Source organism: Bombyx mori, chromosome 24 (genome assembly GCF_030269925.1).
Source record: "Bombyx mori chromosome 24, ASM3026992v2".
Taxonomy (NCBI): Eukaryota; Metazoa; Arthropoda; class Insecta; order Lepidoptera; family Bombycidae; genus Bombyx; species Bombyx mori.
Window position 1 is genome coordinate 6,846,347 of NC_085130.1, and position 12,550 is coordinate 6,858,896.

The 12,550-nt window shown below is 37.4% G+C and overlaps 1 long non-coding RNA gene across 3 annotated transcripts; it reads right to left on the reverse strand.

The window, feature by feature from the left end:
* Window positions 1–723: 723 nt before the first annotated feature.
* LOC101740312 (zinc finger protein 41) lies at window positions 724–10,489 on the reverse strand. Of its 3 annotated transcripts, none has more exons than XR_005246173.2 (4): window positions 10,094–10,489; window positions 9,448–9,504; window positions 5,932–7,104; window positions 724–5,087 (listed from the first exon to the last, which is right to left on the reverse strand). It is a non-coding gene; the product is annotated as a zinc finger protein 41 (long non-coding RNA). The 3 variants fall into 3 exon arrangements; XR_009976441.1 differs by having other exon boundaries at window positions 9,578–10,483; XR_005246171.2 differs by having other exon boundaries at window positions 5,932–9,504; window positions 10,094–10,483.
* Between the last annotated feature and the right edge of the window lie 2,061 nt (window positions 10,490–12,550).

Here is a 12,550-nt window from a genome sequence, read left to right on the forward strand (position 1 = left end):
CTGACCCAGAGGGGTATTCCGTAAGACAACTCACTATAACCGGCGCCATCTAGGCGAACTTCGGATAGCCTGCCGACCGAGAGGGCTGGTGGTCGTGGCGCCGACGATCGCCGGTCTCGAGAGGGAGGATGATGGGAGAGATGTGCTCCGCACTAAACGTTTCACTTTTCCCCCTTTGCCTTTTCATGAGTTCTGTCCTATGCGAGGTTTGGATGTTGGTTGTTGAGCGACAGGAGGTTTTAGTCGGCTCGAATCCGACATGCTCCGCCCGCCATACCCATTGGAGGGCGGAAGTCGGGCGATTTCCTCCTGACCAAAAAAAAGGATTTTTGCTACACAAGTGGAATAAATATGACTAAGCAATGGACACTATGTTCCTGACTGCTGTGACATTCTTTTTCAAACGAGGTTGAGGGTAGGGAGTGATCGACCAATGTTGGCCCGCGCAATCACTGCTGTATGGTACATTTTTAGGCCAAATATTGTTTTCATTAATCTGTTATAATGTAAAAAATCTTAGGTATTTTGTTAGTCTGAGTAGTCTGGTAGTAAACCTGCAGAAACACTAAATAGACAAAACAAAACAAATCACACAACTTCACGCCTCGCGTTCCCGCCAAAAAGTCCCTCCATATTCTAAGCTGTACGGTATGCATTCCAATATTTTTGACCTAAAGATGATAAATGACATTTAGTTTTTATAAACAAAGAAAATACAACGAATTGAAAAACACCTTTTAATATTTATGTTAATCATAACATACACTAAAAATGTTTCTATTTACAAATTTTAATCTTAAATATTAAGAGACCGCTCCTTAAGTACTTACATAACGTACTGAATTATTGCAATGATATCACAATGAGACCGATAAAACGACAGACATTCCCCGGAATAACCACTGCGTTTATCAAAAACTTTAATCACATCACCTGTTCGATTGAGTAGATTATTTAACACCTGACGGGTAAGATAATTATTTTATTTAAATGAAGTTAAAAAAAACTTTTCGGAAAATCAATCGAAGGTTTTTCTTTTAATAATAAATAAAAATAGTGGCAGCTGCAACACGCTGTGGAGCCTGCGACTCAAGTGACGTCATAAAATACTATTTCCATCCTTTTTTAATATATCTAGGTGGGCCACAACCAAATGTTTCATCTTACTCATTTTTGTACACGCTTGATTAAATAACATCTTTGGGGAAAATGTCCCAATTGAAAGACTAAAAAACAAACGCAAGCGACAAACCTACTTTGTTTAGTGGCATAGACAATAAACATAGTTCATCATAAACGGCCATATTCGATAGGGTTAGGATAAATTACAATAAATAACCCTAGCTCTAATATGACATATCGACCACAGACCTTGGTTAGATGGCACACAAGTATATTCGAAAAAGTATTTGTAAAAAAATAATTATTAGTTCAAAAAAAAGCAGAACTTTACGAGTAATGTATTAAGTTATTATAAGCCGCGCCAATAAAGAAACGAATCTAAAATGGCGGCGGCGATTATGCGCTCCCGTTCTAAGCTATTGCTGTCTTTAGTCGCACACGGCGCGTACTGCACGCAAAAAAATATCAGTTCTGACTTTGTTGTTGAGTTCGAGTTTTTTTACTTTCGAGTTGTGCGACTTAGATGACTGGCAGCAAGTGTCTACGCAAGTTGCATCCCAGATGGGATACCTTCCCCTCTGCCAGGGCATAAAGTGAAATAAAGTAGATTCTCATTTGTTTTTTACATTTTTTTATAATAAACCACAACAATAATCTTTTTATTTGTTGACCCTACCATCTGTCAGTGCAGATACATAGACGCCATTTTCGATTCGTTTCTTTATTGGCGCGGCTTATACAATGATTCATGCTTTTTGAGTCAATCAAAAATTTTGAGCGCGTTTATTGAAATACAATAAAACAGTTTTTTTTTAAATTCCGTATTGACAAAACTATAGGCAAACGATTGTAATATTTTGAACTTATGAAAATAAAGTCTATGGTTTTTAAGTAAAATCAGTTTTAACTGAGAGGCTCAGAGAATCTCCGAACAGGAATAGTATGAAAATCTAAAGAGTAATTAAAAGGAATTTCAATGAAATTAAAAAGATCACCAAACACTACTCTGTGAAATATTAATGACTTTTGTTTTAACAATCGCCACGTTATCGCAAATCAAGATGTCGTATATCGTACGTGTATGTTTATATAATGTAACCTATCTACAAATGGCGTCACACGTCATAGAGTTGTATTCAATATAGTACTTTTATTTGAGGGAAATAAAATATCGCAGGAAAAAATAGTGCTAAAAAAAATTTGAAAAATGTCACTCATTTCGAAATCATACCAATAATATTATTAGCACTTATGTCGCTGCTTTTTTAAGTGCTTTATAACGTTCAAAATAATTATAACTACTTTTTAAAATCTAAAAGCAACTCTTTTTTTTTTTAATATTATAAACCAAAGTCTATACAGCGTACATTCCGAGCCCGGGGTTAGTATAAAAGGCAGTTTTTACCAAAGCACAACGAGTATTGTCTATGAAAATATAATCTGTGAGTCATAAATATTATATTAAGTAACACTTTAGAATATGTTTACATAGTAAATTACAACATAACATTTATAACAAAGTACACGGTTAGTACATTTCTAATTAATAAACCAGACAGGCATCCGTGATTTAGAATTAACGCTTCAACGTATTCAATATACAAAGGGATTTCTTTACCGGAATAATCTTAAAACAATTTGTACATTTTCAGGTATAGGCAAGATTTTAACGTTGTTATTTTTTTAATATTTACAATAATATTATATCACACTATAGTCCAAGATCCCAGGGCCACCAGACGTCAAGTATTTTCTGACGAACGAAATGTGGCCGATTGCGTAGTGTTAGTATGTACTAAAAACGCATGCCTACCTGCTAGCTTGCTTAGACGGCCAATTTTCAGGTATCAGGTACTCAAGGTACATAAAACCATTACGTACTTCACGTAAATTCTGAAAGCTGATTTTTACGTATATTTTAGGCAATATCCTTAAAAATATGTCGCCAATACTCCCAGACACTTTCCGTCGGCCGAATTGCTTTGCAGACGCTTTAAAGCTCCCAAAGTAATTACCTAACTTCACTACGCAATCGGCCACATTTCGTTCGTCAGAAAATACGAGACATCTGGTGGCCCTGGGATCTTACTCTACTATACAAATGTTGCATTCGTTCAAGTTTAATGATATTTGAAGAATATCCTAGTGGGTTTGTCTTCGTTGGGGAACTCTATGAAGGGATGCGACTGTTTGTGTTCCAGCATCAGGCTCTTGCTGGGAAACTTGTCACCACACACATCGCACAGCACGGAGCTCCCGGAGGACCCACTGCCCGCGCTTCTATCTCTTTCTTTCTTCCTCTTTTTGAATCTTGTCTCTTTCTTGTTTTTCCTTTCTTCGCTCGCTGCGGGCTTCTCCTCGGTCAGCGAGGCCCCAGACAGCAGGTACTCCTTCATGCTCTGGTGTTTGGCTGATCGTTTGTGCAGTTTCAACCGGTTCTCCGACGTGCACTGGTACTCGCATATAAAGCAGACGTACTTCATGTCGCCAGTGTGTAGCTCCTGGTGGACTCTCCTCTTTTCCGCGGTGGCGAAGCGGAAATCACAGAACTTGCAGGGAAATTTCCTCTCGGGCGAATGCAGCCTCATGTGGGACGTCAGCGCCTCCATGTCCTTGCACATCTTGCGGCACTCCACACACATGACCCCGGCCTCCTCAGGCGGCGCGGACTCGACTTCGACGCTGTGATGCACTCTCCTGTGAGACTGTAGGCCCTTGTGACTGACAAACACTCTCCGGCAATCTTCACATTGTATCTGAAGTTGCTCTCTTAAGTCTGGGTTGTGAGTCTCCGCCTGATGCAGAGCCAGTTTATCTGCTTCGTGGAACTGCATGCCGCATTCCTCACATTTCCAAGCTTGCACCAATTTGGAGAAGGCCTCGAGAACGTCCAGGAGTGACTGACCTTCAACTTCGGGATGAAACGATTTAATGTGTTTCGCGAAGTCGATAATATTAGGGATCGCCGCTCTGCAGTACCTACACGAGTAGGGCTCTACGTGATCTTCCATCACGTGACACTTCAGCTGAGGTAGCTCCTTAAAAGAGTTATTGCACATAAAACACTTTAATATCTCCTTACCGTTGACCATCTCCGATATAACCTTGAACTCGGTCAGTTGAACTTGCCGGTGGATTTTCAGGTGTTCGAATAGGTCTTTCCCGGTGTCGTAGTCCGTGGGGCAGAACTTGCAAGGAAACCGCTTCCTGTGGACTCGTTTCCTGTGGAAGGCCAACTCCTCTTTGCTGTTGAAGTTCTTCGAGCAAGTCGTGCACTTGACGTGACTCACGTCGGGGTCCGTGTTGTGCGACCTCATGCAGGTCTCCATACGAATCCTGCGCCGGAAAACGTCGCCGCAGATGCACACGTAGCCTTCTTTGTCCGTCTTCTTCTCCGCGATTGGTTCTATGTCGATTTTTTCCACTTTAGTTTCAATGACAGCGTTTTTCTTCTTCTTGCCGATGCTCGATTTCAGTGAATCGACTTTTTTACTCTGATTATCGATTTTAGCCTTTTGTCTCTTCACCGAAGTTTTCGTTTGCTTCTCAATAGTGTCGTGGACTTTGAGGTGCCTCTTCAGGCATGTTTCTGATGCGTATGCATTACCGCACTTCGGACAAACGTGCTTTTTTCTGCGTGTCGTCTTCGTTTTAGCTTTCAGGAGACCGTAGGCTTCTTGCTCGAGAGACGCAACGTCTCCGGTGATCGAATTCAATTGGAAAGCTTCGTAATCGTCGTAATTGTCGATTGTTGGCAATATCTCTTCTGGGTTGCCGGATTTCATACCGAAATTTCGCCCGGACATAGGTCGTATTTCCATGACTAATCCTTTTTTACTTTTTATCAGCACATCATAGGGGTTTGCGTACAATGACGTGTTGGTGAGCTTGTTGGAAATTATATGTGTGTCGGTCACCGTCAAGTGTTCCTCCTCCTTGATTACTCTATACAAGTCTTGTTTATCCTGAAAAGAGAGAATACTTTTTTTAAATTCCGAATAATTTACTTCGATAAAGAATGGGCCAGATCTAGATAGATCTGGCAGATATTTTTCAAAATTTACCCCCAAAACTTGTGACGTCACTAGAGGAGAAACAGCAACCTTACACAACGATATAACACATGTGACAACGCGCCACATGATCGATGATGAAAAAATCTGTTCTTTAAATTATCTATATGGGTACCATACTTTTCATTGAAAATCACCACTTTTATTATTCATCGTTTTACCCACGCGGATTAACCCGATCCGCCTGGTGGAGAGTGACCGGCAGAGTCTAAAACGGCTCAAGGTGTAGTTATATGGTGTAATTCCGCCGGTATAGACCTCGCATTTCCAACCCAGGCGACTAGGCAAGGCAAAGAAGCCGTCGCCCGAAACTTGATGTCTTGTCGGATCCCCCCGATTAACTCACGGTGCTTTTAGGATCCTCAAGCGCCGGTCACCGTCCTCGTCGAACTCGTCGATTACGACGAAGAGTTCGACGAGCGAACTAACCATTAAACACAACCCAATAACTTTCTCGCCAGATCTTTTCAATGGGTTACAATGTCGATCCGGTAGTAGATTCTGCAAAGCACTGCTAGGGCTAGTGTTAGCAAATTCTCTCAAGTTAAGTTGAATGGTGAGTTCAAGGGCTTCAATCGGAAATGAGTTGCTAACATTAACCCTAACAAGAGCAGTGCTTCGCTGAATCTACCACGGGATCGGAACCGCTACCCACTGAGACGATCCGGCGAGAAATTCATATTTAAGAAGATAAATGTGGTACATTAAAAGCAATGAGTAAAAATGGATCACTCACATCATAAATCTGATTACGTTCGATCCTTTGTCCGTCTTCTTGGAGACAAGTTTCGACTCTACAAAAAGCTGCAGCCTCATTGCTGTCCATGCTGTCATCGTAATTAGGATAATCGAACGAAGTGAAGTCATCTCCGGTAGCCTCCAGTTTGACTGCGTCACTGTAATCTGGAATCCCGCACTCTTGGCGCTTTAGTTCATCTTTCAAAGTACCAACCGACAAAATCTTTATAGAGCAATCACTGCTTTGAGAAACACCCTCGGAATATATATCGTCATATTCTTGTTTTATAACTAGTTGGCTCTTTGGGCAGTCCTTATTGAAATCGCCGTATGTGAAATGTTCTGTCTTCACATTTATTCCGGCGTCTGTGGCGTCGGCATTACTGACATTGTCGACGTTGGCTTCACGCAGATCAGCTTCATCAGCTCTAGTGCCAGCGTTCACGCTCATCTCACTTTGACCGCCTTCGACTTTGATGCTGAGTTTTTGGTTTAGCTCTTCGTGCCGCGTGTAGGTGTTTATTGGTGTAACGTCTTCTGTCGTTCGATTAACGATTTGATCCGTTTCTGGACCGTCAGTGACTATTTCGTCATCTACATCATTGCTCTCAGTATCGTCAGTTGATATTTCGTTCATTTTTAATTCCTCGCACGCTTCAATCACACACGCCGGTATTTCTTCTTGTTTTAGTAAACCAATCGTGTTTCCTTCTAATTCTATATACGATTTTATATTGATTTTACCTAAATCTTTGTTTTGAGATGCATTTTCATCTTGGTTCGCACCTAGTACATCTGTTATTTGTGTTTTTGTCTCGTGATTATCATAATTACTAAGGTTTATTGATTGATCTTCTATATTTTCTTCTTCTATATTTGAGCTCTCTTTAATTTCGATCGAAGTCTGATTATCGGCAATATTATTAATTCTTCCATGATCGTTTGTCTCATTACAGTCTACCTGAGGGTGATTGTTTTGGACAGATTGTTCATTACATTGGGTGCGTATATCTTGAACATTATTTTGTTGAAATGCTACTGAAGTTTGACCTTCACTAGTAGCATAATTATTGACTTCCAGTTTCGTTTTTAAATGTAATTCTTCATTTTCTAGATTTATGCTGATCGCGTCTTTCATTTTGACTGGAAAGTGTTCTTCTGAAGTCATTTTCTAAAATGAAACCATTTTAGGTATACAATAGAAGTTTCCATAACGCTAATTGAATTACAGTATGGTTTGGGCCTAGAATAAAACCACTACATTATCTCCCATCAGAGTCCAAAAATGGGCACTAAATGGTTCACCGGAAAATGGTTGGCTTCAGTAGACTTTTCATTTGCCTGATTTGTTTCGACCAGGACTGGGACCGGGACGAGCCCACAGCTCACCTAATTTTAACAGGTCATTGTAGCCCATAGACATCAACCATCCTGAGACACAAGTCTCGGTTTTTTTTACAGTACTACCTGTTTATAAAAAGGACCTGTTTATTGGAGTATTACCTATATGTGGTCTGTCACGACTTTGGACTTAAATGCCTTTAAAATAGGTAATGTTTTTCCAAGAGTCCTGATCAATAATAGATTTTTTGAAATGTTATTGCAAGTGTACATAATGCAGACGATTATCAAATCTAACGTGGAAGAAATGTTTTAAAATTTATGATTAGGCTACAATTATAATCTGTGATTAAGAGTGATTTGGGAGTTATGACAAAGAGAAGATCTTCCACAGAGTGTGTGATATTGCTTAGTAAGCCGACAGTCCGAATATTGTTGTGCGAAACTTCATTTTCAAACTTATATTGAAAATTTCGTTAGCGGGATTCAGGCATCTGTCACATATCTTGTTTTCTGTGATGGCAACTCGCTACAGCCACAAAGATAAAGCACGTGCATTTGCATTTAAGTGATCCATACTAAACATACGGACACTAACTCTGGAGTTGTCACTTTAGCATTACCCATCGGCATTTAAAAAACTAGAATTACTGTAATGCACGAAATATAATTCAAAATATTAATTGAATAAAACTTTCTTTTTTGTGTCTGATCTGCTTGCCATTGTTTTGGAAGCATTACCTTGCGTTATTTCTAAATGTATCGGATATATCATTCATTTCATTTTTAATTACATTTTTAAGTACATTACTATACATATTTTGCAAAGTTGTGAGATCTCCCCACAGTAAAAATTTTATTCGAAGTAAAATTAATTTTTAGGTTTTATAAGAATTAAAATTCAACAAAATTTATTTATTATTTTTGTACATAAATACTATAGAATTAATTTTATAGTGCCTACCATGCACTCGATAATTTAAAACTCAATGAACAATTTAAAATCATTTGCAATTATGATCAGTTTAAAAATTGTTGACGAGGTTACACACTACAAAACAAAACAATGTAAAAATGTATATGAAAAAAATATTTTTTCCACTGACACCTTGGCACAATTTAATTAATTAACAACAATAGGATCATGACCTATGGGCACTAAAAATAATCATTAAAATTAATTGTATTCGACAAAAAGAAGAAGAAACTTTATTAAACTTGGCCATAGTTTAAGTTAATCATATGTTAAAATTGGGATGTGCTTTAAGCTCATGCTTGTGGTTCTTTTTTTTATTTTTTAGTTTTAATTTAAAAAAAAATCCATCGCACTTGTCCGTATCTTGTGCACAAAAGGTAAAAAGAGAATAAAGTGCAGCATTATGCCATTTTAAAACTAATAAAATAAAATATATTTTTACTATGAGCACATATGTACAAATAAATATATTTAATGTAGGTGACTCATATTATTGGTATTCATATTCATGACGTATAATAATATTGTACAATGAATGTAAATTAATCTCTTATATTATGAATGTGATGAAAATAAAAGTTCAGCAAATAAAAGCCGTTTGTGTGGTTGAGCAGGCGTTCTCATACAAAAATGGTGCATTTGCGTTACACACTCTGCCCCTGTCATTGCTGACGTCAATAGGCGACGGTAACCGCTCACTATTAGGTGAGCCATATGCTCATCTGCCTACAAGGGCAATAATAAAACTGCAAAATTTGGATTTTTATATAAAAAAGTGAGATTTATGAAAGTGAAATCTGAGATACTCATGATCTTTATGTCAACACAACAAAAAAAAATGCATGCATGCAACTTGGTGCACTTGAAAGACGTGAAACTTCTTTTGCGGTGTGTAGTATTTTGGTTTTCTTCATTTTTCATCCTTAAATGAATTCCTATTGTAATAAGGAATGCTGTGTATAAGAGAAAGAACTTAGTTCACTTTGTTCCTTCCCTCTCTCCACAGTTGAATGGTTCACAATATGCTGTCTATTTTCTCACTCTCGCTCCTCCTAAATAGTATCCCATACTCTCAACAACCCTAAAAAAGTTTCACTTCAAACGCTAAATTCAAATTGTGGTGTCATTCAGTTAGTTTTGTAATAGTGTTGTTGATTAGCTTTTGTGAATTCAGTAGTGAAAAAGGAAAATACTTACAAATGTTGTAGTATTTTTATTAATTTTTATATCAAACAACAGATGATTTTTTTTTATCTGTAAGAGAAAATGTAGACGTTACAATAAAATTATAAGTGTTGAATTAAAAACTATATAAAAATAAAAATACCTCAAAAACTCAGACATTTAAGTTAGTAGTAGTAGTTTCCTTTAACTAGTTTTTAACTCAAATTTTTTTTCACAGCGCTCTAATAATTTAATTTATAATTTATATTTATGTTTGTTGAAATTTACTTATGATTCATAAAATAACAATAAATTTGTATTATATGCTTTAAAGCTTGCTGTGGTGTTTGAATTATAACTTCCTGATGTTGGCTACCTTGGCTTTTGGCTGTTGATTGGTAGTATCTCATCTAGGCCGGGGAGGCCTATGCAGTAAAATAAATAAATGTATAAATATAATTATCATTGCCGCCTAATTACATCAGTGGCACTTCAGTGATCGGTGGCATACGCCGCTTTCAATCTTAAATGCTACTAAATGCGCAAAAAGCAGTTTAATTTCAATAATAGAGATGATCGATTGCTATAGCAGTTAAAATTGAATTTGGAACTTTAACATTGCCATACTAAACAATTTGTAATTAAATACGCAAATTGAAGGTCGTTTGCAATTGCTTACCTCGCGATTTTTGACATTTTTTACATATACTTTCCGCGGTGCTGCATTGTTTTTCTAAAATCCTTGTTTATTGTACGACGACAAGTTAATAATGTGTGTTAAATACATTTTAGTATCTTAGATTTACTAGGTACTTTATATAATTATATTCAAGAATGGCTAATTATGATTTTTTTCCGAATAAATTCCTTTCATTGTTTGCCTTATTTCCTTGGTTTAAAGAACCAAAATTAAAGTTGTTGACTTTGAATGCTTAGATATAAACGTCTCTTAATCATTTTGTTAAAACTTACTGTTCAACAGTAAATTTGTAGTAAAATTTCTAAACAAACCCCCACCGTTCAAATGTCAATTCTTTCTTTGACTTTTGGGCAGTGACATAGATAATACACTTAATATTTGAGAGGTAATGATTCTGATGCAATCGGAAATCGAATAATTGAAGAATCGATTTTTTAAAAGAAAAGGAGATCCAATGGATTCGATTTCGGATAGTAGTTGAAAATTGAGAATCGATCTTGCTATTTCGAAAAGAATACTGTATCCACAATTCCGTTAAAAAAAAATTAAGGTTGCTTGTACTTATGTACGCGCATAAGAAGTTATACTTTATTTTTATTAAATTTATTTCAAATTTTTTATTTAAATTTTAATTAATTTGAAAAAAAATCGATTAAACAACATCCTCAAACGCATATTGGACATCCCTTTTCTTGACATCGTACAAATTCGGTAATTCTCGGTAGGTATGTACGATTCGGAAAGTTCACCTGCGGCTATATTCAGACTTGCCAAGTTACGTCGGTCGTATTGTAATGTGCGATTTAGTAGGCAACTTCATTCTGTTAATTTTGTGTCACGGTGCGCGCGCATCGTAAAATTTCACTCTAATAAATTTTTCATAACGTGTCTAAAGAAGTATAACTTCGAAATTGATCTAACAGTTTATTGATTTTGGTATAGTCGCGAGCTTAAAACAAATGGTCTGTAATAAAATATACGCAACCGAATCCATGTTAGCAAATTTCGTTTTTCAAGAAATTACATTTCATCTTATTCTTTTCATCTATTCCTTTCATCTTATGTCAACGAATCAAAATAATAAAGTTTTGTTTTTGAATTTTTGGTTGGTGTTAAGTTAGATAATGTTTTTTTTATGATTGAAGGATTATTAGTGGCCCTGAGGCCTTTCCAGTTTCACCAGTAAAGGTGGGCGAGCAAAGGCTCAGCCAGGAGGGGTGGGTTTGCTAACGGCTGTCCGAGCGCCTCCGAAGGAGACCTAACAACTCAAGAGCAGTTGCTTCGCGAATGAATCTACTACCGGATCGGAATCACGACCAGCTGAGAAGATCCGGTGAGAAACCCAGCGAGCTGATGCATGGTTAGGTTAAGATAATATAATTTGCATCTCGATCAAAGTTAATCAAGACACACAGAAGTTAACTTCTAACTCATGTGTAGTGAGTTACAGCTGACAGAGTACCTGCGAAGACCTGAGGGTTGCAGCGCAGTTCTTCTTCGGATGCATCTACAATTACCGGATCGGAAATGTAGCCCGTTGAGAAGACCCGGCGAGTTTGGAAAACGATTTTATTCTGAATCGATTCTCTAGATTTCAACTAGGATTGAGTAAAAGATTGGTGCTGCGAGAAAAATTCCTACCTATACCAGCCTTTAGATACTGTTGCTTAAGAGTTATAATCTTTGCACAAAGAAAAGAAAAATTGAAGAAAGACAAGAAAAGCATGGAGAAAAAATGGAATGATAAATATATTAATATGGAACTTATATAAACCACTTAAACCAAGGAATCAATCATTGATTTTATTGAAAAAAAATGTCAAATCTTCCGTGTCGCAGATGTAAATATTATACGAGAATTTTTTTATTTTTGGGATAGAAGCCACAAAGAAAAAGGTCTTCACCGATTTTACTCGGTAGATCGACGGCAAAAAATGTCTGAAATGAAAGATTCTATGATTGTTTTTTATTGCTTAGATGGTTTGACGAGCTTACAGCCAGGACATCTACAACGTAAATGCCGCCGCCCACCTTGAAATATGAGTTCTAGGGTCTCAATATATATATATATATTTTTTTTTATTGCTTAGATGTGTGGACGAGCTCACAGCCCACCTGGTGTTAAGTGGTTACTGGAGCCCATAGACATCTACAACGTAAATGCGCCACACACCTTTGAGATATAGCTCTAAGGTCTCAGTATAGTCACAACGGCTGCCCCACCCTTCAAACTGAAACGCATTACTGCTTCACGGCAGAAATAGGCGGGGCGGTGGTACCTACCCGTGCGGACTCACAAGAGGTCCTACCACCAGTAATTACGCAAATTATAATTTTGCGGGTTTGATTTTTACTGCACGATGTTATTCCTTCACCGTGGAAGTCAATCGTGAACATTTGTTGAGTACGTATTTCATTAGAAAAATTGGTACCCGC